The 25,391-nt window shown below is 46.7% G+C and overlaps 2 long non-coding RNA genes across 4 annotated transcripts in view; both read right to left on the reverse strand.

Moving 5' to 3' along the window:
* LOC119869335 overlaps positions 1-9,094 on the reverse strand; it is a 22,134-nt gene extending 13,040 nt beyond the window's left edge. The window contains exon 1 of the long non-coding RNA XR_005354646.1: positions 8,983-9,094. This is a non-coding gene — a long non-coding RNA (uncharacterized LOC119869335). The remainder of the gene's footprint in view (positions 1-8,982) is intronic.
* A 2,392-nt stretch (positions 9,095-11,486) lies between these two features.
* On the reverse strand, positions 11,487-25,386 carry LOC119869336. 3 transcript variants are annotated; one of them, XR_005354647.1, is made up of 3 exons: positions 25,083-25,386; positions 19,834-19,944; positions 11,487-11,527 (listed from the first exon to the last, which is right to left on the reverse strand). It is a non-coding gene; the product is annotated as an uncharacterized LOC119869336 (long non-coding RNA). The 3 variants fall into 3 exon arrangements; XR_005354648.1 differs by having other exon boundaries at positions 25,131-25,382; XR_005354649.1 differs by lacking the exon at positions 11,487-11,527 and adding an exon at positions 18,642-18,935.
* Positions 25,387-25,391: the final 5 nt, after the last annotated feature.

A 25,391-nucleotide genomic window follows, 5' to 3' on the forward strand; every position in this document is an offset into this window, starting at 1 on the left:
AAAAAAAGATATAAGAGGGAGGCAGTAGGGTCAGAGAAAGAGATGTGATTTTGCAAGGAGAGGTCAGAATGATGTGGTTGGGAGCCAAAGTAGGCACCCTCTAGAAGCTGAAAAAGACAAGAATCGGATTTTCCCCTGGAATCTCCAGAAGACTCAGCCTTTGATTTTAGGCCCTAAGAGTACTATTTTGAACTTCTGACCTTTAGAACTGCAAGCTAATAAATTTGTGGGTGTTGACCTGCTAAATTTGTGGTAATTTGTTACAGGAGCAACAGGAAAGCAAATATACTCTCTTACCCTGACCTTTATTTTTTTCTTCCATAGAAATTATCACTTCCTAACAGACCATAAAATGTATTTATTTATTGTGTTAGTTGTCCATAGTCTCCTTCCCCTTAGGCTGTCCAACAGAAATACAATGCAAGCTGTATATGTAATTCTATATATTATTTTAGTAGCTACAGAACAAAAAATTTTAAAAACACAAGAAATTAATTTTAATAACTTATCTGATTGAGCCAAATCTATCCCAGATGTTACCACTTCAGCATGTAACCAACATCCAAAAATTAGGGGCGCCTGGCTGGCTCAGTCGGTGGAGCATGCGACTCCTGATCTTAGGGTTGTGAGCTTGAGCCCCATGTTGGGTGTAGAGATTACGTAAAAGTTAAAAAAAAAAATCCTTGGGATCCCTAGGTGGCGCAGCGGTTTGGCGCCTGCCTTCGGCCTAGGGCACTATCCTGGGGACCCGGGATCGAATCCCACATCGGGCTCCCAGTGCATGGAGCCTGCTTCTCCCTCTGCCTGTGTCTCTGCCTCTCTCTCTCTCTCTCTCTGTGACTATCATAAATAAATTTAAAAAATTAAAAAAAAAATCCTTAACAAAATTCAAAAATTATTGCTCTATTTAATATTCTTTTTGCGTCCGTGCAAAATATTCAAAATCCAGTGCATGTTTTACATTTCAGCCCATCTCAGTTGGGACTAGTCACATTTCAAGTGCTCAAGAGCCACACAGGGCTTGGAGCTACCATTCTGGACGGTGCCACCTTAAAATGTCAGCTCCAGGAGCCCAGGGATCTCTCTTTTGTGCATGGCTATATTCTCAGTGTCTAAACAAAGGCCTGGCACACAGTAGGTGTTCAGTAAGTACTTGCTGAATGATTCAATGACAAAGTTTCTGCGGCAGGCTGAGGATGGCTGCCCAAAAGATATCCCTGTCCTAATTTCTGGAATCCAGGAACCGTTACCTTATTTGGAAAAGGGTCTTTGCAAATATTATTAATTTAAGGATTTTACAATGGGGAGACTATTCTAGATTATCTGGGGGAGGGCTCTAAATGCAATCACAGGTGTTCTTATAGAAGGAAGGCCAGAGGGAGTGCAGGCCCGATACTCTCCTAGCTCCTCCAGAAGGAGTGGAGCCTTGTCCACACCTTAACTTCACCCCAGTGATACCAATTGCAGACTTCTGGCCTCCAGAGCTGTAGGAGAAATTTCTGCTGTCTTAAGCCAGAGTCTATAGTCATTTGTCACAGCAACCACAGGAAACTTAATAATTAGTGATTCATTACTTAATATAAAAAAGAGAAAAATGGAGTAGAATTCATATCCAACCCAGGCTCACTCTAACAACGAGGGACATGCATCTAACTGATACAGGAATGAACTAGAAAACTAGGAAAACCCCTTGAGTCCATTTCCCAAAGAGATGTCCTACCACTAAAATTTCACATTTTGATTTCATAATGATTGAAATTCTGTAATATTAGATATCAAATAAAAAAGGTACCAGAAAAAAAAAAAAAGGTACCAGAAGAGAGTTTTTTTGCAATTGTTTTTCAAAACCAAAAAAGCTTTGCGCCAGGCAGCAAAGCAGGAAGCAGGGATGGGGGAACTGCAGGATGTGGCCTCTGATCTTCTGTTCAGACAGAACTGAGTGGGCTCGCTGGATCCTAGGAGACGTGAGGAGACCATCGTCTTCTTCAAGAACCTTCAGGGCAAGCAGGGCACCAAGAATTTCTTTGTGTCTTTCTATTATGCATTTATATATCATTTTTTATAATTGTAAAAATCAAGTAATACCAAATTTACCCTCTTAACTATTTTTAGCTAGATCTCTTTTTTTTTTTTTGGTTTTTTGTTTGTTTGTTTGTTTGTTTTTCTAGATCTCTGTTTTATGTGGAATCATAGAGTCTCTTGGTGAGCTGGCATATTTCACTAAGCCTTATGTCCTCAAGGTTCATCCACGTTGTAGCATGTTATAGGATTTCTGTCTTTTTAAAGACTGAATAATGGGCAGCCTGGGTGGCTTAGCGGTTTAGAGCCGCCTTTGGCCCAGGGTGTAATCCTGGAGACCTGAGATCGAGTCCCACGTTGGGTTCCCTGCATGGAGCCTGCTTCTCCCTCTGCCTGTGTCTCTGCCTCTGTGTGTGTGTGTGTGTGTCACATGAATAAACAAATAAAATATTTTAAAATAAATAAATAAAAGACCGAATAATAGTCTATTGTATGTATATACTACATTTTGTTCATCCAATCATCTTTCTATAGAGAGTTGGGTTGCTTCCACCCATTGGTTATTGTGAATAACACCCCGATGAACGACCCGATGCAAACATTTTTTCAAGATTCTTCTCTCATTTCTATTAGATACATACCCAGAAGTAGAATGGCCAGATCATATGGTAATTTTGTGTCTAATTTTTTGAGGAATCTTAGACTGTTTTCCATTGGACCTGTCCCATTTACATGCCCACCAATGAACCACAGAGTTCTGATTTCTCCACGTCCTTGGGAACACTTTTTTTTTTTTTTTAATGGTAGCCATCCTAAGGAGCATGAGATGGTATCTCATTGTAGTTTTGATTTGCATTGGTGAGATGAACATCCTTTCATGCACTCATTGGCCATTCATATATCTTCTTTGGAGAAATATCTATTCAAGCCCTTTGCCTATTTTTAAATTGGGTTATTTTGGGCTTTTGTTGTTGAGTTGTAGACGTTCTTTATTTATATTCTGGATGTGTATGTCTTGTGGGCAGTCCCAGTTTCTGGATTTCCTCAGTAGATTCCAGTCCTGTAGTTACGGGAAGTATACCCTGAAGGTAGACACTGTGTCCTTCTCCGCACATCCCATTAGGGGCCCTATGACCAGCGATGTGAACTGCGCCCATGGAGTTAAAGGCTGTATTAGTTTGATTAAGGTGCCATAGAAGAAAACCACAGAGTGGATAAAGAACAGAAATTTGGTTTCTCACAGTTCTGGAGGCCACAAGTCCAAGATCAGGACCTCGGCAGGTTTGGTTTCCTCTGAGGCTTCTCTCCTTGGCTTGTAAATGGCCGTTCTCTCCTTTTGTCTTCACATGGCCTTCCCTTTGTGCCTCTCTGCATCTTAATCTCTTCTTTCAAAAAGTTTTAAGCATTTACTTATTTATGTATTAAATTGAAGTACAGTTGACACCCAGTGTTACATTAGTTCTCAATCTCTTCCTGTAAGGACACCCTTCATAGTGCACAAGGGCCACCCATGTGATTTCATTTTAACTTAATCACTTCTTTATTTATTTTTTTCTTTCTAAGATTTTGTTTATTTGAGTGAGGGAGAGCCAGAGAGACAGAACAAGTTGGGGAGAGGACAGGAGGGGCAGGGAGACTGCGTGCTGAGTGGGGAGCCCCACATGGGGCTTGATCCCAGAACCCTGAGATCATGACCTGAGCTGAAGGCAGATATTTAACCAACTGTGCCACCCAGGTGCCCCTAACTTAGTCACCCTTTTAAAGGCCCTTGCTCCAGACTTAATCATATTCTAAGAAACTGAGGGTTAGTTAGGACTTCAACCTATGAATTTGGAGGGGAGGGTCACAATTCTGTCCATGACTGGAGGTGACTGTCAGATTCCCCCCACCTTTTTTTTTTTAAGATTTGATTTATTTACTCATGAGAGGCACAGACACAGGCAGAGGAAGAAAGCAGGCTCCATGCAGGGAGCCCGACATGGCACTCGATCCCGGATCTCCAGGATCACACCCCAGGCCAAAGGCGGTGCTAAACTACTGAGCCACCGGTGCTGCCAGGATCTCCTCCTTTTGAATTATGGTGTCATCTGTGGGTGGTGCCCTGAGACCCTGTGAAGAACCTGTCCCTGACTGCCTTTCACCCAGTGCTCTTGGTACCTTTTCTTGGTTTTTGCTGAGTCATTGGGTTTATTCATACTACGTGTTCTATTTATGGCAAGTGATAGTGGTTTTCCACCTCCTAGTGTGAAGTGATATTTCCTGGGTTTTCTTTTTAAGATTATTTATTTATTTATTTATTTATTTGAGAGTGAGCATAAGTGGGGAGGGGCAGAGGGAAAGGGAGAAGCAGACTCCTTCCTGAGCAGGGAGCCCAACGTGGGTCTCGATCCCAGGACCCTGGGACCATGACCCGAGCTGAAGGCAGATGCTTAACCAACAGAGCCATCCAGATGCCCCCTGACATTTCTTATTTAAATAAACGTGTTGAGTGTAAAAAAAAAAAAAAAAAAAATCTGAGCTGATTTCAAGAAAAGTATCCAGTAGCTAAGTATACGAGTGATGCGTGGATATGTGGCAAAGTATGTGAAAGTGAAACGCAAAAGGTGGGTGTTTGGGATATTGCTGGCTGAGGACTATGGGGTCACACCCAGCATCTTGTTCACTCTGGAGCTCTGGGTTTTGTGCTGGATGCCTCCTCTTGTGGTCCCATTCCCATGGTGTCCCAAACTGGCCAGAGCATCTCCCCCAATCCTGCTCCTCCTTCTAGTACCCATTACAGGGGGCCCTCATGATCTCCCCAGTCCCTAGGCTAGAGCCCTGAGCCCTGGACACCTGCCTCCCCCATTCTCATGCTCCCCCATTCTCCCCTTCCATGGCCTCATCCTGGTCCAGCCCAACCTCCACTGCCTCCTGGTTCACAGTCCAGGGGATCCCCTCCAATCCCCCACTCACATGGCAGCAGAAGGAAATTTTATTTTATTTTATGTTAAGAGTTTACTTTTAAGTGATCTCTGTACCCAACATGGGGCTTAGACTCACAACCCCGAGATCAAGAATCTCACACTCCACCTCCTGAGCCAGCCAGGTGCCCTGCAGTTCTAATTTTGGTGGAGTCCAATTTAGTGTTCTTTTGCTGCCTGTTCTTTTGGTGCCACATCCAAGAAATCATTGCCAAATCCTATGTCATGAAGCTTTCCCCTATTTTTTCTTCTAAGGGTCTTATAGTTTGACTTCTGACATTTAGGTCTTTGGTTCATTTTAGGTTCATTTTTGTATGTGGTGTTGGATAAGGGTCTTGACTCTTTTGCATGCGGATATCCATTGAATTTTCCCAGCACCATCATTTAAAAGACTGCCTTCCTCCCATTGAATGAGCTGGGCACGCTTGTCAAAAATCATCCAATCTTAGGGGTGCCTGGGTGGCGCAGACAGTTAAGTGAGCTGCTCCTGGTTTTGACTGGGCTCATGATTTCAGGGTCTTGAGATCAAGCCCTGCTTGGGGCTTCATGCTCAGCATGGAGTCGGCTTGGGATTCTCTGTCCCTCTACCTCTCACCCTCTCACTTGTGCTCTCTCTCTCTTTCTCAAATAAATGAATAAACCTTTATTTAAAAAAAATCATTTCACCTTATACGCAAAGGTTTATTTTTGGAATTTGTGTTTTTAACAAGTTGCTGCTGAGAACCATTGATATATATATAGCAGATTAAAAATAAAACAGGAAGGGAGGCTGTACTTTTTGAGAAGTCACAGAGAGGGTGACACCTGAACAAAACTTTGCCAGAAGCATGAGTCACAGGCATGAGAGTCAGGGGCATGCAAGTCAGAGGCACACATTAGGGGAAGATGTTCCAGGCAGAGAAAAGCCAGGCAAAAGCCCTGCAGTGGGTGCGTGCCTGGCAGGTGGGGGAACAGTGAGGAGGCAAGAATTCTTGAGACGTCCTTGGTGCAAAAAGGTGGTTTTATAAAAGCACAGGGACAGGACCTGTGGGCAGGAAGAGCTGCACTGGGGTCGTGAGGAGTGGCCCCTTATATACTTTCAAGTTGGGAGGGGATTAGGGAGAGCACAAACCTCCAAGGTATTTTGGAAGCAAGGTTTCCAGGACCCTGAGGGGGCTGGCTATTGTTAGGAAAAGATCATTTATTACTGTTTGGTAAAAACTCAATCGCGAGACCCTTCAGATCTCTATCAGCGGGTCATATGCTTGGAGGATGGTTGCCAACATGTATCTTCAGGGGTAGAGATAAAGGAAGTGTCCAACAGAACTTTTATATGTTAAAGGAGACTTACAGGATCCTGGGGGGTTGGGATAATGCGAAGCTAAGGTTGCCTTTTGCCTTTATTTTATTTTTTTTAATTTTTATTTATTTATGATAGTCACACAGAGAGAGAGACGCAGAGACACAGGCAGAGGGAGAAGCAGGCTCCATGCAGGGAGCCCGACGTGGGATTCGATCCCGGGTCTCCAGGATCGCGCCCTGGGCCGAAGGCAGGGGCCAAACCGCTGCGCCACCCAGGGATCCCTGCCTTTTGCCTTTAGCAGAGGATTCACATCAAGGCAGCAGAGTTCCTAGAAGAATGTCACTCTGCCTGTTTCAAGGACTTGTCAGGGGACAGGAAATAATAAGGAAATTTAATTTTTTTTTCTTTTGACTTGGTTTCCCACATCAAAAACGAGGCACTGCATGACACCCATTGAGGAACACTGTGTGTTTTGCCTATATATTCTCTGGCCACCCCAACGTGATAATGCCTAATGCCTCAGGGCTTGCGTGCCTGTTTTAGGACATCATCCAGAGGATGTGACCGCCGGTTGACCCATGAGCTGGACTCAGGCCATCAGAGGCTCCTCCCTCCCTCCCCTGACCATGGAATGTCTTTCTGCCCACTGTTCCCACACCCGGGGCTGCTCCAAGGACATAGCCCCGCCAGAGGAAGGTGTTGTTGAGACCATCTGGCTCTATATAAACTTTAAAATTCTGGTGGGTGTGTGGGAGACCCATTCATCTTGTGGCGCCCGAGACAAGCCTTGTAAATAAGTTCCCTTGCTTATTAAACCTGCCACCTACCAATCTGGAACAGTCTGGCTCTTTCTTTGGTCCCTCCTTGTCCTCTGTGTATGGGGCCAGTTGGCAAACTGGCAATTAAGGAATCAGCTAGGAGACCAAAGAAATGGGCCTTCGGAAAGGCACACCTGCAAGGAAACTCTCCAGTTGGCCATAGGCCTCTGGGTGCAGAAGGGAGCCCCAGGAGTTAGATGTTTGGGGACTCCCACACAAGTATGGGGACACCCCCAAGATGCTGGCCATTTTGATGCACCTGAGGAACTACACAAGGCACACACTGCAGGGCAGGGAAGCGCATGGCTATGACAGGGGGTGTCCCCTACTGGGGGCAGTTTGGCCGGCCACCCCAGGCTGCAGCTTGACCTAGGGAATCGGAAGAACTGAATTCAGGAAAAGGACATGCGGTTTCCATTACTCTGCTAGCTTCAGGGCTCACAGCACAGTGGGAGAACGTAACAATAAGTTGCAGACCTTATCATGCCCTTTTGCAAAGCTAGGAGGGCACAAATAGCCCCAGATTAAGATCCGAGCGCCTGTATGAAGCCTGATTAGGACGCTAACAGGTACAGTCCCTGCGAAAGCGATGAGGATGCCCTAGTGCCTGACAATGAGATGGACCGCGGGCCCCATGCTGTCGGAGCCTTGATACAAAGGAAAAATTTATTTTAAAAAAATTATATTTGAGAGAGAAAGAGAGAAAGCATGAGCAGGGGAAGGAGCAGAGAGAGGGGCAGGCTCCCCACTGAGCAGGAGCCCAATGCAGGGCTCCATGCAGGACTCGATCCCAGGACCCTGAGATCCTTACCTGAGCCCAAGGCAGGCAGACACTTAACCGACTGAGCTACCCAGGCAGCCCCAAAGGAAAAATTTAAATAGCGATCACCCTAGACCGCTGATAATGAAGAAATATGTCCCAAAACTCCTAGGAGAAAACTAGCATTTTTTCTGTCCCTTGAAGATGTCAATCTTATGCCTTTGAAATATAAACACTGCCCATGATAGCCTGAAACTGAGGAGGGAAACGGGGGGGGGGAAGAGGGTTTTCAGAATATAGACTGCTGAGGGCGCCTGGCAGGCTGGGTTGGTGGAGCTAAACTCTTGATCTTGGGGTTATAGGTTCAAGCTCTACCTTGGGTGTCAAGATTTCTTAAAAATAAAATTAAAATAAAATAAAAAATAAAATAAAATAAAATAAAATAAACAGATGGGGGTGTCTGGGTGGCTGAGTCGGTTAAGTGTCTGCCTTCGGCTCAGGTCATGATCCCAGAATCCTGGGATTGAGTCCTGCATCAGGCTCCCTGCTCAGCGGGGAGTCTGCTTCTCCCTCTCTCTCTGCCCCTTTCCCTCTATTCATGTTCTCGCTTGCTCTGCTCTGCTCTCTCTCTCTCTCTCAAATAAATAAATAAATAAATAATCTTTAAAAAAATAAAATAGAAGGGATCCCTGGGTGGCTCAGTGGTTTAGTGCCTGCCTTTGGCCCAGAGCGTGATCCTGGAGTCCCAGGATCGAGTCCCACATCCGGCTCCTGGCGTGGAGCCTGCTTCTCCCTCTGCCTGTGTCTCTGCCTCTCTCTCTCTCTCTCTCTCTCTCTCTATCATGAATAAATAAATAAAATCATTTAAAAAGTAGAATTAAATAAAATACAGACTGCTGTAGAAGTTCCCTCACAGAAAATTTAGTCCACAACTTCCAGAAGATTACAGGTCAAGGGCTAAAGGTTTGGAATGAAAGCGTGGGGTCTCTGCGTCTGCCTGTATGTTTATGCACATCTGTAGATGTATGTTATGGATATGTGATGTTTTTCTACCTCCAGGGGTATTGCCAAAATTAATTTGTAAAAGAGCTCTATTTAATTGGCTTAAAGAAAAATACGCTTTAGTATTAGCAGTGTACTTACATAAAAGTAAAGTGTGATTTTCTTTCATCTGCTAAAAGGACAGTTTTCTTGGACCATTGGTCTGTTCTTGATGAGATTATGAGAGGCTTTTCCAGACGTAGGTAATCTGCCTAGAAAACAGATTCCGTTTTATCAAAACAACCTCCCATGCTCCCTGTCATCTTTATCAGGTCTTTGGTTGCTTAAGAAAACTGATTCTTCTCTATTAAAAGAGCTAAGTATTTTTACAACTATGGGACTTACTGTATTGGCCTGTGAAGTCTTTCATTGTCTCTCTGGTTAAATGAATAACTAAGGATTGTTTCGCAGTGACCTATGATCCTATTTAATCAAGTGTTTTAAAACCTTTTGATATTTTTGACAAACTTCCCCCCAAATCATATCTAAAGCAAGGCTTGTTAACCTCAAACTAACTCTGGGATTTTCCAGACAAAATATCAAAGGACGTGTTCTCTCTCCTTATAAAAGGGAGCTATTAAACTAATTAGGTTTATTTTATGTTTTAAATTACATGGGAGGGGGACGCGGCTGGCTCTGTCAGTAGAGCATGTGACTCTTGATCTTGGGGTTCTGGTATAGAGATTACTTAAAAATAAAATCTTTAGCTCTCTCTCTCTCTCTCTGTCTGTCTCTAATAAATAAATAAAATCTTAAAATAAATAAATAAAATAAAATCTTTCGGGGCACCTGGGTGACTCAGTCAGTTAAATGTCTGACTCTTGATTTTGGCTCAGGTAATGATCTCGGGGTCATGGGATCAAGCCCTGCATAGGGCTCCATACTCAGCAGGGACCCCTCCCTCAACTCTTGGGTGTGCATTCTCTCTTTCAAAAAAATTTTAAAATCTTGAGGCACCTGGGTGACTCAGTCAGTTAAGCATCTGCCTTTGCTCAGGGCATGATCCCAGAGTCCTAGGATTGAGCCCCGCATCTAGCTCTCTGCTGGATGAGGAGCCTGCTTCTCCCTCTGCTTCTGCCTGCCTCTTTGCCTGCTTGTGTTCTTTCTCTCTCTGTCAAATAAATAAATAAAATCTTTAAAAAAATTTTTTAATATTAAAAAATAATAAAAATAAATTACATGAGAAACAATGCAAATAAGAAGTGATGCTAAACCTTTTTTATATTCTTATGAAATTTCTAAAAATCTGATATGTCCTAGTATAGTGTTATCAGTTTATTTTAAAATGTAGGTCACAGGGCAGCCCGGGTGGCTCAGTGGTTTAGCGCCGCCTTCAGTCCAGGGTGTGATCCTGGGGACCTGGGATCGAGTCCCATGTTAGGCTCCCTGCATGGAGCCTGCTTCTCCCTCTGCTTGGGTCTCTGCCTCTCTCTGTGTCTCTCATAACTAACTAAATAAAATCTTTAAAAAAATAAATAGATAAAATGTAGGTCACAGAAACAACCAAATTTCTTTGTCAATTGCATTATAACTCTCATCAGATCTTTACCAGTGCTTCTTTTAAGGTTTCTTATCATTTACAGTTACTGTTTTGCTCCGATGCTTTGGTGAAAGTGTTCCTGAAAAAATACTTTGTTTTTTGTTTTTTGTTTTTTTTTTTTCAAGGATATTCTTTGGAAAGACTCTAACCAGTACAGGGGGATGTTGTTGTTGGTTGGTTGGTTGGTTGGTTTAAATTTTTTTAAAGGGATCCCTGGGTGGCGCAGCAGTTTGGCGCCTGCCTTTGGCCCAGGGCGTGATCCTGGAGACCCTGGGATCGAATCCCACGTCGGGCTCCCGGTGCATGGAGCCTGCTTCTCCCTCTGCCTATGTCTCTGCCTCTCTCTCTCTCTCTCTCTGTGACTATCATAAATAAATAAAATCTTTAAAAAAAATAAAAAAAAATTCATGAGAGACACAGAGAAAGAGAGAGGCAGAGACCCAGGCAGAGGGAGAAGCAGGCTCCACGCAGGGAGCCTGACATGGGACTTGATCCCGGGTCTCCAGGACTCCTAGGCTGAAGGCAGCACTAAACGGCTGCACCACCTGGGCTGCCCTGTTTTTTAATTTTTTTTTAAGATTTTATTTATTTATTCATGAGATACACAGAGAGAGAGGCAGAGATATAGGCAGAGGGAGAAGCAGGCTCCCCGAGGGGAGCCTGATGCAAGACTCAAACTGGATACCAGGACCCTAGGATCATGCCCTGAGCCTAAGGCAGATGCTTAACCACTGAGCCACCCAGGTGTCCCTGTTGTTTGTTTTTTAAAGTAGGTTCCACGTGGAGCCCAACACAGGGTGTGAACTCACAACCCTGAGTTCAAGACCTGACCTGCGATCAAGAGTCAGATGTTTAACCAACTGAGTCACACAGGTGCCCTGCCTGGCAAGTGCAGGTTTCCGATAAGTATGATCAATTTGCCTTTATGTGGGAGGGACAATGGACCTCAGCTACCTCCAGAGCCCCCAAATATGTCATGAGATGGTAGCCAGAGATCTGTTCCTGTTTTCCTTCACACCAGGAAAATGGGCCCATTACACTGATATAATGTTAACACGAGAAGACTTGCCTCTGCTGCAGGACTCCGTGTAGACTTCGCTGGAACATCTGCAAGGGAGAGGATGGGTGGTGAACCCACAGAAAATTCAAGGCCCAGGCACCACTGAAACATTTCAGGGAGTTATTTTAAGATGCACATTGTCACACAAGCTGTGATTGTTGAGATGCCAGCTATCTGACCGGTAAGAACATGAAAGAGGTGCTAGCCTCTGTGGGGTGTTGGGGTTTCTCGAGAGATCTATTCCCCCCTGGCACAATGCCTCCATTCCTTGTACCACCTGGTAAAGAAAGGGCACAAGGGGGCTCAGGATCAGAGCAGGAGGCCACCTTCGAGAAGTCAAAAATGCTGGTGGGGCAGAGTAAAGCTTGGGCATCTCCCAAAGGCTACCGTTTGTGTTAGATGATCCAGGGCTCCAGAAGGTATGGCTTGGGCACTATGGCAAAGACAACAGAAGGAGACAGTACCCTTAGGATTTGGGTCCCAGCTCTGGAAGGGGGCGGAAACCCGATATAGCCCCACAGAGCAATAGCTCCCAGCAGTGTACACAGCGTTCCTCCGAGGAGAGCCTCTCATGAAGGAATGGAGTATCGTCTTGATAAGAACTTCCTGTCTTATCAAAGGGAAAGTTGAGGATATGTCTCATCGACCCACTTCTGTCATAACTCAGACTCCCACTTTGACTAAGTGGCATGCCTATTTGCAGCAGAGAAGCGCGCTGTCCGCCGCCCCACTGTCTCTAGAAGGGCAGGTGCTACTAGGGCCTGCAGAGTGTGTAAATCCTGCAAATGCACCACGCCTGTTCCCGCCGGTGGCCCCCACAGAGGGGGTGGGCGAAACTCCTGCTGGTGCCTGGAAACGCGAACAAACAGCGGTAGCCAGTGGGCTGAACTCGGAGCGGTTTGGCTGATGATCACTCCTGAGCCTTGGCTGCTCCCCTTTTGCCCTGACAGCTGGGCCGCTCTAAAGGGATGAGCCCTGTGGCTCGGACAACAGGGAGCCGAGGTGTGGATAGATGATCATGAATAAGTCATGTGGGGTCAGGATATGCGGAAAGACATTTGGGGTTACCTGTAAGAGCCTGAGGTGTCCTCGTCTTCCCATTCAGTGGCTTATAAGACACTGACACTCCTTGGCAAGCGAGAAGCATAGAAAGAGTGACCACCGGAGCGCCCAGGTGGAGGGCCTATTGCCAGGGGGGCCAGACTGCCTTTGAAATACAGTGACTTGGGACACCTGGGTGGCTCAGCGGTTGGGCTTCTGCCTTCGGCTCAGAGCGTGATCCCAGGATCTGGGATCGGGTCTCACATTGGGCTCCCTGTGAGGAGCCTGCTTCTCCCTCTGCCTGTGTCTCTGCCTCTCTCTCTCTCTGTGTCTCTCATGAATGAATAAATAAATCTTAAAAAAAAAAAAAAGAAAAAATGAAAGAAAGAAAGACAGTGACTCGCTTAATGCTGTAAAATCATGTCCTGTGTGTCCTCAATAATGCCCAAAGTAAGGGCCAAAGGAGTCTGGGGTCATCCACCAGAGTTTCCAACTACTGAGGGATTGGCCAACGGATTATATTGACCTCCTTCCTCTGTGTGAGGGTTCTAAAGTCCTTTGTGTGGACACAGCATCTGGCCTAACCCAAACTTTCCCTTATCACTGTGCAAACCAGGGGGCCACCAACAGGGAGATTAGAGAAGCTCGGTAGCATGTACAGATACCCTCGTAGGCTAACCAATGATCAGGAGTCACGTTTCGAAGAGCATGATATACAAGATAGAGCAAAAGAGCAGGACATTGAATGGAGGTCCCCTCTCCCTTATAACCCACAAGCAGCAGGGTTAGTGGAAAGGAAAAGTGGAATATTAGAGCAGCAGATTAGGTTACTAACAGGTAAAGCCACCCGGGCTGGATGGACTGCAGTACCCTCCCAGGCTTTAATACTTTTTATTTTATTTTATTTTACTTTATTTTATTTTACTTTATTTTATTTTACTTTATTTTATTTTATTTTATTTTATTTTATTTTATTTTATTTTATTTTATTTTATTTTACAGAGAAAGAGAGCACAAGCAAGGGGAGTGGCAGGCAGAGGGAGAAGGAGAAGCAGGTTCTCTGCTGAGCAGGGAGCCTGACACAGGGCTCGATCCCAGGAACCTGAGCTAAAGGCAGATGCTTAACCAACTGAGCCACCCAGGTGCCCTGTTTTGTTTTTTATAGATTCATTTATTTTTATTTGAGAGAGAGAGAGTGAGCACATGAGCAGGGGAGGAAGAGCTGAGGAGAGAGAACTTCAAGCAGACTCCATACCCAACACAGAGCCCGACATGGGGCTCGATCCCAGGACCCTGAGATCATGACCTGAGCTGTAATCAAGAGTTAGATGCTTAACTGACTGGGCCACCAAGGTGCCCCATTGCATTTGAGTGAATGATCACCCAGGAGGACTTTTTGCCCCAAATGCCAGACTGGACATCCCCGCTGAGATACCCAACAGGGCATGGAAGTCATGGGAAACAGCCATTGCCCCAACTCCCAATGCAGATCAACATGCTTTGCTACTGAGAACACCTAAGCCCCGTCACACCTGAGACAGGCATTATCTACTGGAATTTGCAATAAGCCAGCCCCCCAGGATGGGGGAGTTACTCCGCACCCCTGAGCGAGTGGGAATTACCCAGTCTCCACTGAGTCCCATCGTCCTGCTGCAAACGGGACTTGTTGAAATGCATTATACCTGGAATGGGACACACACGATTCACTGAGAGAGGGGAGGAAGTGGGGGTCCCTGGTCAGGCATGTGCAGCCCCCAATCCCCAGTCCATCTCCTCACACCTGACTGGCCTGCCGTGCCCTCCCCACCCCAGCCAGGTCAAGTTCCTAAAACTGCCAATCTCCCTCTCCTTGAGGCCAGGTGGGCACATTCTTTTCACTGGAACCATGGTTTGGCTCTATCTTTGTTCCCCCTGTTGGCCTGGAGGACATTATGGCACACATAGAAGCCCTTGCTCAAGTAGCCCAGGAAGCCCTGAGTGATAGTCAACAGAGCCCACCTTTACGCTACACCAAAACCCCTCCAATGAAGAAAGCTGTCCCCCCAAAATAGCACAGCTCTGGGCATTATCACTACTTGGCAAGGACACCCGTGTCATTACCCAAACACAATGTTGTGCACTCCCACCTGATGAGGCAGCTAATGCATCATCTTTATTAAATGATACAGGGATACAAGTGAATATTTTGAGCAATCTCCCCCACCCCCGGGGACTTAATACATCAGTGGCTCAGATCATGGGACTCTTTTTTTTTTTTTTTTTTTTTTTTAGATATTATTTATTTATTCATGAGAGACGCAGAGAGAAAGAGAGAAAGAGGCAGAGACAGAAGCAGGCTCCACGCAGGGAGCCTGATGTGGGACTCGATCCCGGGTCTCCAAGATCACGCCCCGAGCTGAAGGCAGGCGCTAAACCGCTGAGCCACCCAGGCATCCCTGATCATGGGACTCTTGGTAGAAAAACTGTTAGTTATTTTAGGAATCATTGTCTTCATCTGTGTTCTCTCTTCCACATGTCCTATTGCTGCTGTACTACCCGCCTCCGATGAGCCACCAAACGAGCCACCGCTGCGCCAGTGGAACTCCATGCCGGCCGCTCAGGGCGCATTGTGCAAGGGGGTGTGTAAGATTGAAAGAGCTGGCCAGGGGGGAGGAGTACTGGGGGACATCATCCAGAGGACGTGACTGCTTGTTGACCCACGAGCTGGACTCAGGCCATCAGAGGCTCCTCCCTCCGTCCCCTGACCATGGAATGTCCTTCTGCCCACCGTTCCCACACGGGGGGCTGCTCCAAGGACATAGCCCCGCCAGAGGAAGATGATGTCACCATCGGGCTGGTAACCGAGCCCAGTTAAGGCCTCCATATACACTTTAAGATTCTGGTGGGTGGGTGGGGAGACCCATTCACCTTGCAGCGCCCAAGACAAGCCTTGTATGTAAGCTCCCTTGCTTATTAAACCTTCCACCCACTGACCTGGAGCGGTCTGGCTCTTTCTTCGATCTCTCCTCGTCTTCTGTGTACAGGGGTCAGTTTGCAAACCAGCAATGCCACAACCTCGGGCAGTAAAGATTGCATGATCCCCATTCCCTTTTTATAGGGTGAGACTCAGAGATAAGAGGCCCTGCCTGGGGGCAGCCCTGGTGGCTCAGTGGTTTAGCGCACCGTTCCCAGGATCGAGTCCCCAGTCGGGCTCCCTGCGTGGAGCCTGCTTCTCCATCTCCTTCTGTCTCTGCCTCTCTCTCTGTATCTCTCATAAATAGATAAAATCTTTAAAAAAAAAAAAAAAAAAAAAAAAAAAAAGAGGCCCTGCCTGAGGCCACACAGTTAGGAAATGGGGCAATCGGGATTTGGATCCCAGTCCATGTATCTCCTGTCTCCTGAGCGCCTGTGTGATCCCAATCTCTAAACCCCCACTGAGAGAGGATGAAGTCAAACCTCAGCTCCCTGAGGACAGGAGTTTTGTGTGCCTTGTTCACAGCTTAATTCACAGTGCCTAGAACGGGGCCTGGCACAGAGTAGTGCCTAATAAATGCGTGTCAAGTGACGCCCGAGTGGTTCAATGCTTGAGCATCTGCCTTTGGGTCAGGGCGTCATCCCAGGGTCACGGAATCAAGTCCCACATCAGGCTCCTCACGGGGAGCCTGCTTCTCCCTCTGCATGTGTCTCATGAAGAAATAAATAAAATCTTAAAAAAAAATACTTGTTAAATGAAGAAGTAGACAAATTAAAATACTCAATTTTCAACCAGTCTATTATTATTATTATGAAATAAGTGACATATGGTACAACCACTTTGGAAAATAGCTTGTCAGATTCTTTTTTAAAATTTTTTTCTTTTTTTTTTTAATTTTTTTTTTAATTTTTTTTTTTTTTCACAGAAAGAGAGTGAGAGTGAGCAAGCTTGGGGGTGGGGGGAGGAGCAGAGGGAGGGAGAGAGAAACCCAAGCAGACTCCACGCTGAGCACTGAGCTCAGAGCCCTATGTGGGGTTCGGTCTCACAGCCTATGAGACCATGACCCGAACTGAAGCCAAGAGTCAGGCACCCAACTGACTGGACCATCCAGGTGTCCCTTTAACTTTAAGTGATCTCTACACCCAACATGGGGTTCGAACTCACAACCCCGAGATCAAGAGTCACATGCTCTACCAGCTGAGCCAGCCAGGCGCTCCGAGCTTGGCAGCCTCTTAAAAATTTGAATATAGGGGGACTTGGGTGGCTCAGTCGATTAAGCTTCCGACTCTTTTCGGCTTAGGTCATGATCTCAGGGTCATGGGATGGAGCCCCGCATTGGGCTTCCCACTCAGTGGGGAGTCTGCTTGTCTCCCTCTCCCTCTGCCCCTCCCCATATACTCTCTCTCTCTCTCAAATAAATAAATTTTTAAGTTAAAAATATACCTACTGTATATGATTCAAGCCTTCCATTCCTAGGTGCATAGAAGTGGTGCTAGAGAAATGAATGCATATGTTCACACAGAGACTTGGACACCAGCATTCACAGCACTTCTGCTTGTGATTGCCAAAAACTGGAAAGAAGGCCAACGTCCACCAACAGATGACTTGATAGACCAATCATGGCGACTCGATAAACCGTCCCATGCAATGGCCCTATTCAACATGGACAAATTGCAAAACAACAATGTTGAAGGAAAAAAAGCCAGACATGAGAATCCATACTATATTATTTCATTCTGGAAAATGCAGACTAACTGATGGTGGCAGAAAGCAAGCAGATTAGGGGTTGTGCAGAGAGACGAGGGATGAAGAGGCCAGGGATGGAGAAATTCAGGAATGATGGATAGGTTCATTCTCAGTCTCATGATCTTGATTGCAGCGGTGGCCTCCTAGGCTTACGCAAGCGAAACTCCTCAACTGAGGTACTTTAAATATGTGCATATGTTTGCTTTCTTTATGTCACTTGTGCTTCAGTAGAGCTGGGGGGAGGGGTGTCCCAGCTGTGGAATGCAACTGAGAGTTTTCCTCTACTGGACTTGCTTAGCACACTGGCCCCCGAGGGCATCTGAACTTTCATTCTGAAGCTCAATAGACCGTGAAGCTATTTCCGCTTAGAGCCCTGAAGAGGCTTTAAAAAGAAAAGAAAGCTGACCTATTTCTGCTCTCAAGCCTGTCACATTTCTCTCCTGAGACCCTGAACCACAGGGGACCAAATTCTTGAATGGGGGAAGAGAAAATTGAGAATATCCAGGGGGAACAAAAGGAAGCCCAGCAGATGGGAACATAAGCTAGCTACCCCCAACCCCAGACACAAGGGAAAAGGCGGAGTGGGTGGTGACGAGGCAGGAGGAGGGGGTGGACGTGGTGGGAAGGTGACTGTGGTTCTCTCAGGAAGCAAGAAGGAGGTCACTGCTGAGAGTGAGGATGAGGAAGGAGCTCTTGGAGGTTTGAAGAGATGGTCTGATAGGTCACCTGGGACAATCCAGGGAGCAGGGACTCCGGCGAATTTGCTGAGCAGCGCCAGGGGGTCCACTCCAAATCAGTGGGCATGAATTTAAGGCGAGGCCAGTTAGCATGGGTGTGTACTTTCCTCTGCCCACATTCAGCTGCACACATGAAAGCATGCGATAGGTGGGACGTTCAATTTAATAAGGAATGTGGTGTTGCCAGATGAGTATGGTGAAGTGGGAAGGTGTGTAGTAAATGTGTGAGGGGGTGATCATAATGGTTGGTCAAGGAGTTTGATCTGTGTGAAGACATGAGGGCGCTGAGGGGTAGAGGAAAGGTGTAGGGTCAGTGAATTGTTGGAGTTAAGGTTTTGGAGGGAATGAATAGAAAGACAAGATACAGTGGGCAGTGAGTGAGATGCATGAAGCTGAGATTCCAAGAGGCTGTGCTTACTGAGACAAGGTCTAGGCATAACCACTGGGGGGAGAGGCTGAGGGGAAGATCAAATTGTTGAAGAAGGGGATCCCTGGGTGGTGCAGCGGTTTAGCGCCTGCCTTTGTCCCAGGGCGCGATCCTGGAGACCCGGGATCGAGTCCCACGTCGGGCTCCCGGTGCATGGAGCCTGTTTCTCCCTCTGCCTGTGTCTCTGCCTCTCTCTCTCTCACTGTGTGCCTATCATAAATAAATAAAAATTTAAAAAAAAAATTGTTGAAGAAGAGATCTAGGAACCCAAGAGGCCAAGGATGGTCCGAGGGTCACCCACCTGGGTATGGAAATCACTGAGAACGATGAGAGAGGCAGCATGAGAGACAATGAGCCAGGAGCTAAAGTCCTGGATGAGTGAGTTGTAGTGGTCATCAACCGATGAATGCAAATGCTCTATGTCCATGCAGTGGAATATTATTTGGCCACAAGAAGGGATGAAGGACATCCTATAACCTGGGTGAATCTTGAACACAGCTGGTCACCTATTTTGTGATTCCATTTATATGAAATATCCAGAATAGGCAAATCTATAAACAGAAAGTATGTTAAGGGTTGGGGGCTGAAGGCAGGTGATTGGTAAAGGATGTGGAGTTTCTTTTGGGGGTGATGAGAAAGTTCTGGAATTAGACAGTGGCGATCATCGCACAACCTTGTGAATAAAAACCAGTAAGTTGTATACTTTAAAGGAATGAATATATCTCAATAAAGTTGTTACTTTAAAAAATCTGGGAACACCTGGATGGCTCAGTCAGCTAAGCACTTGCCTTTGGCTCAGATCATGATCCCAGGGTTCTGAGATTGAGCCCCATGTTGGTCTCCCTATTCAGTGGGGTGTCTGCTTCTCCCTCTCCCTCTGCCCTCCTCCTCACTCATGCTCCTGCTCTCTCTCTCTCTCTCTTGAGCACAGAAGCACTCACTGTCTCTCTCCCTCAAATAAATAAATAAAATCTTAAAAAAACTTTTTAAATTAAATCTGTGTAGTCATTCTGGTTTTGTTTTTTTTTTCATTTTTTAAAAGATTTTATTTATTTGTTCATGAGGGACACAGAGAGAGGCAGAGACCTAGGCAGAGGTAGAAGCACACTTCCCTGTGGGAAGCCCAATGCGGAAACTCCATTCTAGGACTCTGGGATCACGACCTGAGCCAAAGGGAGATGCTCAATCACTGAACCACCCAGGTGTCCCAGTTTTTTTCATTTTTGACCAAAACACTTTCATTTACAACATTATTTGTTTTGTTTTGTTTTGTTTTTAGAAGGCTCCATTCCCAGTGTGGAGCCCAACTCCGGGCTTGAACTTACAGCCCTGGGATCAAGACCTGAGTTGTGATCAAGAGTTAGATGCTAACTGACTGAGTTATCCAGGTAACCCTTCATTTACAACTTTACTGCAAATATGAAGTTTGTAATTTCTTGAAATTCTCACCTGGCTCTTGGAAAGAGTTGAGTCTTCATCATCAGGAAGGATTCCTCATTCTGCAGATTATCCATTGGAAAGGACCTGGATACAAAAGGGCTCCAGCATGGCCTCGGAGTCCTACCAAAAGCACCAGAGAATCCAGAACCACATAGATGGACTGAAGAACGTGGCCCAGATCACCTGGGATGTGGTCAGCTGAGGAAACTGTACGGGAGCTCGATATGCACACCATCCCTGGCATGACCGATTCCACTGCCTCTAGCTGCTCATGCTGTGTCCTCTGAGCTAGTGACCTCCAACGTGAACCAAAGGCACCAGCCACATCAGAGTCAAAGTGCCATCCCCTGGTCACTCTGGGATTTATACTCACTCATGGTTCCTTTTTCAGGCCAAAGTCCTCATCCCCACCATCTTCCACTGCGTGCTGCAAACCTGCCCTGATTGCCTCTCTGAGCCTCTCTCACACACGCCACCACTTGTCCTACTCAGCCACACTTCCTTTCTCACTTGAAGGCTTTTGCATTTGCTGCTCCCTCTGCCTGGAATGTTTTTATCTCTGCAATTCCAATGGCATGTGAACACACACATGCACGTGTGCGGGATGGACTCACTATAATTTTTTTTTTTTTACGATTTTATTTATTTGACAGAGAGAGCACAAGCAGGGAGAGGGGCAGGCAGAGGGAAAGGGAGAAGAGGCTCCCTGCTGAGCACAATGAGGGACTCCATCCCAGGACCCTGAGATCATGACCTGAGCCAAAGGCAGACACTTAACCAACTGAGCCACCCAGGTGCCCTAGACTCACTTTCAGCATGATAAATAGAAAGCAAATGTAAATTAGAACCAGCTTTTATTGCTTAGGTTGTTTTAAAAAATGCAAATGTAAAAAAAATGTTGCAGTGTTTTTGAGATGGTGGGCAAACAGGCATTTTTACATGGTGATGATGGGAACTCAAATTATTACAGTGTTAATAGAGGATAGTTTGGTGAAATCTTACAAAAAGTAAAATGTATCAATTAGTAACTACTTTAGCAATCAGCAACAAAAAGATAACTAAAGAGGGATCCCTGGGTGGCTCAGCCCTTTAGTGCCTGCCTTCAGGCCCAGGGCATGATCCTGGAGACCCGGAATCAAGTCTCGCATCCGGTTCCTGCATGGAGCCTGCTTCTCCCTCTGCCTGTGTGTCTCTCTGTGTCTCTCATGAATAAATAAATAAAATCTTTAAAAAAAAAAAAAAAGAACCAGACCCTCTCCAATATTGCCAGTGGGGACAGAGAGTACACTTAGGTTTTGTTCCCTTTTTTTTTTAATAAATTTTTTTTAATTTTTATTTATTCATAATAGTCACAGAGAGAGAGCAAGAGCGAGAGAGGCAGAGATACAGGAAGAGGGAGAAGCAGGCTCCATGCACTGGGAGCCCGACGTGGGACTCGATCCCGGGTCTCCAGGATCGCGCCCCGGGCCAAAGGCAGGCGCTAAACCGCTGCGCCAACCCAGGGATCCCTCCTTTTTTTTTTTTTTTAAGATTTTATTTGATGCAGAGAGAGAACACAAGTAGGGGGAGTGGCAGACAGAAGGAGGGGGAGAAGCAGGCTCCTGGCTGAGCAGGAGCCCGAAGCTGGACTCGATCCCAGGACTCCGGGATCATGACCTGAGCTGAAGGCAGATGCTTAACCAACTGAGTCACCCAGGAGCCCCTGGCTGCTGTTGTTAAGATTTATGTATTTATTTGAGAGAAAGTGTGTGCCCATGAGCAGGAGGAGGGGCAGAGGGAGAGGGAAAGAGAGAGAGAGAGAGAGAGAGAGAGAGAGAGAGAGAATCCTTCATCAGTCTTCCTAATGAGCTCAGAGCCTGTTTAAAGTTCTCTCTCTCCCTCTCCCTCTGCCCCTCTGGAACGGAATGTGGATGAGCAGGGAGGACGTCCACTACAAATTACTTTATACTGTTTGACATTTGTACCATGTTCATGGGTTATCCAATCAATATTTTTTTCAAGATTTTATTTATTCATGAGACACACAGAGAGAGGCAGAGACATAGGCAGAGGGAGAAGCAGGCTCCCTGCAGGGGGCCTGATGCAGGACTTGATCCCAGGACCTGAGCCAAAGGCAGACACTCAACCACTGAACCACCCACGTGCCCCTCAATATATTTTTTTAAGATTTTATATTTTAAAAGGTTTTTACTTATTTGAGTGAGAGAAAAAGAGTGCGCTCACATGCATGAGCTGGGGGGAGAGAGAGAAGCAGGCTCCCAGATGAGCAGGGAGCCCAATGTGGGGCTTAATCCCAGGACCCCGGGATCATGACCTGAGCTGAAGGAAGACTGCTCAACCAACAGCCCCCAAGCACCCCTTATGATTTTATTTTTAAGTGATCTCCACACCCAACATGGGGCTCAAACTCACAACCACTGAAATGATCTACCAACTGAACCCCTTAATATTTTCTTTAAAGATTTTATTTATTAGAGAGAGAGTGAGAGAGAGAGAGAGAGAGAGAGAGCACGAGCAGGGGGAGGGGCAGAGGGAGAAGCAGGCTCCCAGCTGAGCAGGGAGCCAATGCAAGGCTTGATCCCAGGACCCCGAGGTCAATGACCTAAGCTGAAGTCAAACCTTAACTGACTGAGCCACCCAGCCGCCCTGCCCCTTAATTTTTTTTAATTAAAGAAATTTTAGGGATGGGGGCAGCCTGAGTGGCTCACCGGTTTAGCGCCGCCTTCAGCCCTGGGCCTGATCCTGGAGTCCTGGGATCGAGTCCCGTGTCGGGCTCCCTGCATGGAGCCTCCTTCTCCCCCTACCTATGTCTTTGCCTCTCTCTCTGTGTGTGTCTCTCATGAATAAATAAATAAAATAAAATAAAATAAAAAGAAATCTTAGGGACGTCTGGACTCCAACTCTTGATTTTGGCTCAGGTCATGAGATCAAGCCCTCTGTCACGCTCTCAGCAGAGTCTGCTTGTCCCTCTCCCTCTGCTCCTGCTTGCACTCCACCCCCACCCCCAAATAAATAAATAAATTAATTAATTAATTAATGTTAAAAAAGAAAAAGGATACCAGCCAAGGGAACCCCAACCTCCAGCTGTAGGGGTTTGAGAGCAGTTATGCATGTCCCCTAAGATCACTGATGTACATAACTGGTCCTGGGAGCCCATGGGACAGGTCTGCCTCAAAGGGAGAGAGAGAGAGCTTCTCTCTCTCCCCCCAGCTCATGCATGTGAGCGCACTCTTTTTCTCTCACTCAAATAAGTAAAAACCTTTTAAAATATAAAATCTTAAAAAAATATATTGAGGGGCACGTGGGTGGTTCAGTGGTTGAGTGTCTGCCTTTGGCTCAGGTCCTGGGATCAAGTCCTGCATCAGGCCCCCTGCAGGGAGCCTGCTTCTCCCTCTGCCTATGTCTCTGCCTCTCTCTGTGTGTCTCATGAATAAATAAAATCTTGAAAAAAATATTGATTGGATAACCCATGAACATGGTACAAATGTCAAAAAAAAAAAAAAAAGCAGCATCTCACAGTGGATAGAACACCAGAAGGAGCTGGTGACCTTGGCCATCACTATGAGCCTCGCAGTTAGGATTTTGAATCATGGGGAACTTTCGCCCCTCAGCCTGTCCTGTGGGCTCTGCTTTCCAAACAGATTCAGAACTCACCCACTTCCACCCCTCCATGGCACCCACCCTGATCCCATCCACCTTCTTCTCCAGACTGTCCCCCTGAATCAGCCTCCTCACTGTCTTCCTGGCTCCCACCCCACCTCCTACAGTCTGTTTCCCACACCCACAGCAGGCAGCCCCAGTCCTCCTGTGAATACCTGAGCCAGATGGTGGTCCTCCTCTGCTGGGAAGCCTCCAGGGGCTCCACCTCAGAGTAAAAGTGAAAGTCCTCCCCAAGCCTGTGAGGCCCCTCAGTACCCTCTCAACTGGACTGGCCTTCTCCCACCTCTGGCAGCATCGCTTATCATTTACCATTCCCCTCATCCTACGCCAGCCACAAAGCCAGTTCCTGCAACACACCAGGCACATTTTCACCTCAGGGCCTTTGCACTGGCTGTTCCCTCTGCTTGGAATGGATGTCTTCTAGTATCCACATGATTTCCTCGCCCCTCCTCAGGTCTTTGCAACAATGTCACCTTCTCAGCAATACTTCCTCTGAATAGGCTTTCAAGCAAACTGCCTGCATAAACTCTGACCTCTCCTTCTTCTTTTTAAGATTTTATTTATTCATAAGAGACACACAGAGAGAGGCAGAGACCTGGGCAGAGGGAGAAGCGGGCTCCCTACAGGGAACTCAATGCGGTGCTTGACCCCAGGACTCTGGGATCATGACCTGAGCCAAAGGCTGACACTTAACCTGCCTAGCCACCCAGGCACCCGTTTTAATTTCTGAATAACAGTTCTCACCATCTGATACAATGTTTTCCTTAAGCATTTCTCTAGAATGTAACCCCCAGGAAGGAGGGAAGTTTCCATATCTTCCTCACCATTTTATCCCAGGTGTCCCCACTAGTGTTGCCTCAATAAGCACCCATTGAGTGAATGAACCGCCCTAGGGTAGAACCTTAGAATGACTGAAACATACCTACTTCCACCCCCAAAAGAGCCCAGACTAGTGGACTAATTAAACAAACAAGTAGATGTTTTCACATGGCAATAAGTGCAAAAAGGGAGAAGAAATGAGGAGCCAGGATTATAACAGCATATGGGAGTAACTAGACTGACAAGGCCAGGAAGTGGCATTTGAGCCATGGTCTGTCTGAGGAGGAGCAAAGCCCTAGGAGAGTATTTTAGGCAGGAGGAGGAGCCGGTGCAGTCAGGAATGGGCTCTGGGCATTTAATGGAACAGAAGGAAGTCATTGTACCAGGTCAAGGACAGGTGGAAAACGGGTACACAGGGATGGATCTACAGGGGTCAGATGGCATCTTGCGGTTGTTAAGGAGGGTAAGACCTAGTCGGGTCATCTTTTGGCGTATTTCAACTGGTTTTTCCCTTCTCTGGGCCTCACTTTTACCTTATCTGAGAAATGGGGGTAGGCCTGGGGTCCCCCCGCTTCCAGACATTCTCAGCATCTCTCAAGACCACCCTAGAAGGCAGATGCTATTCCCTTCTCCTTCCTATTGGATGAGGGAAAAACGGCTAACTCACTTTCCAAGACCCCAGAGCTAGTAAGTGCATGCTCCATACTTGAACCGGGTGTCTGGCCCGGAGCCCGCGCCCTTAACCTGCACTGCATATTGCAGCCCCCATAACCACAAACCTGGACTGCAGTGCGGGGGCGCAGACAGATCCCGCTACGGCCACTTACAAGCTGCGGGATCCTCGATTCGCCGCTTGCGTCCCCTGAGCCCATTCCCCCATCCGTACAACGTGCACCCCAACATTAACCTCCACGAACACAGCACTTGGCTGCCTGGGAGGAATGAGGCGTGACCGCCAAGCCTCTGCGTGACTTCCCGAGATGGCGAGGGGGGAGGTGGAGTGAGGAGTTGGGGTGTTTGGGGAAAAGGGACGCGGAGCCCTAACGCGACGGCGCACCAGTCTTTCCATTCCCTTCTGGCGTTGTTTC

The sequence above is a fragment of the Canis lupus genome, chromosome 1, assembly GCF_011100685.1.
Source record: "Canis lupus familiaris isolate Mischka breed German Shepherd chromosome 1, alternate assembly UU_Cfam_GSD_1.0, whole genome shotgun sequence".
Taxonomy (NCBI): domain Eukaryota; kingdom Metazoa; phylum Chordata; class Mammalia; order Carnivora; family Canidae; genus Canis; species Canis lupus.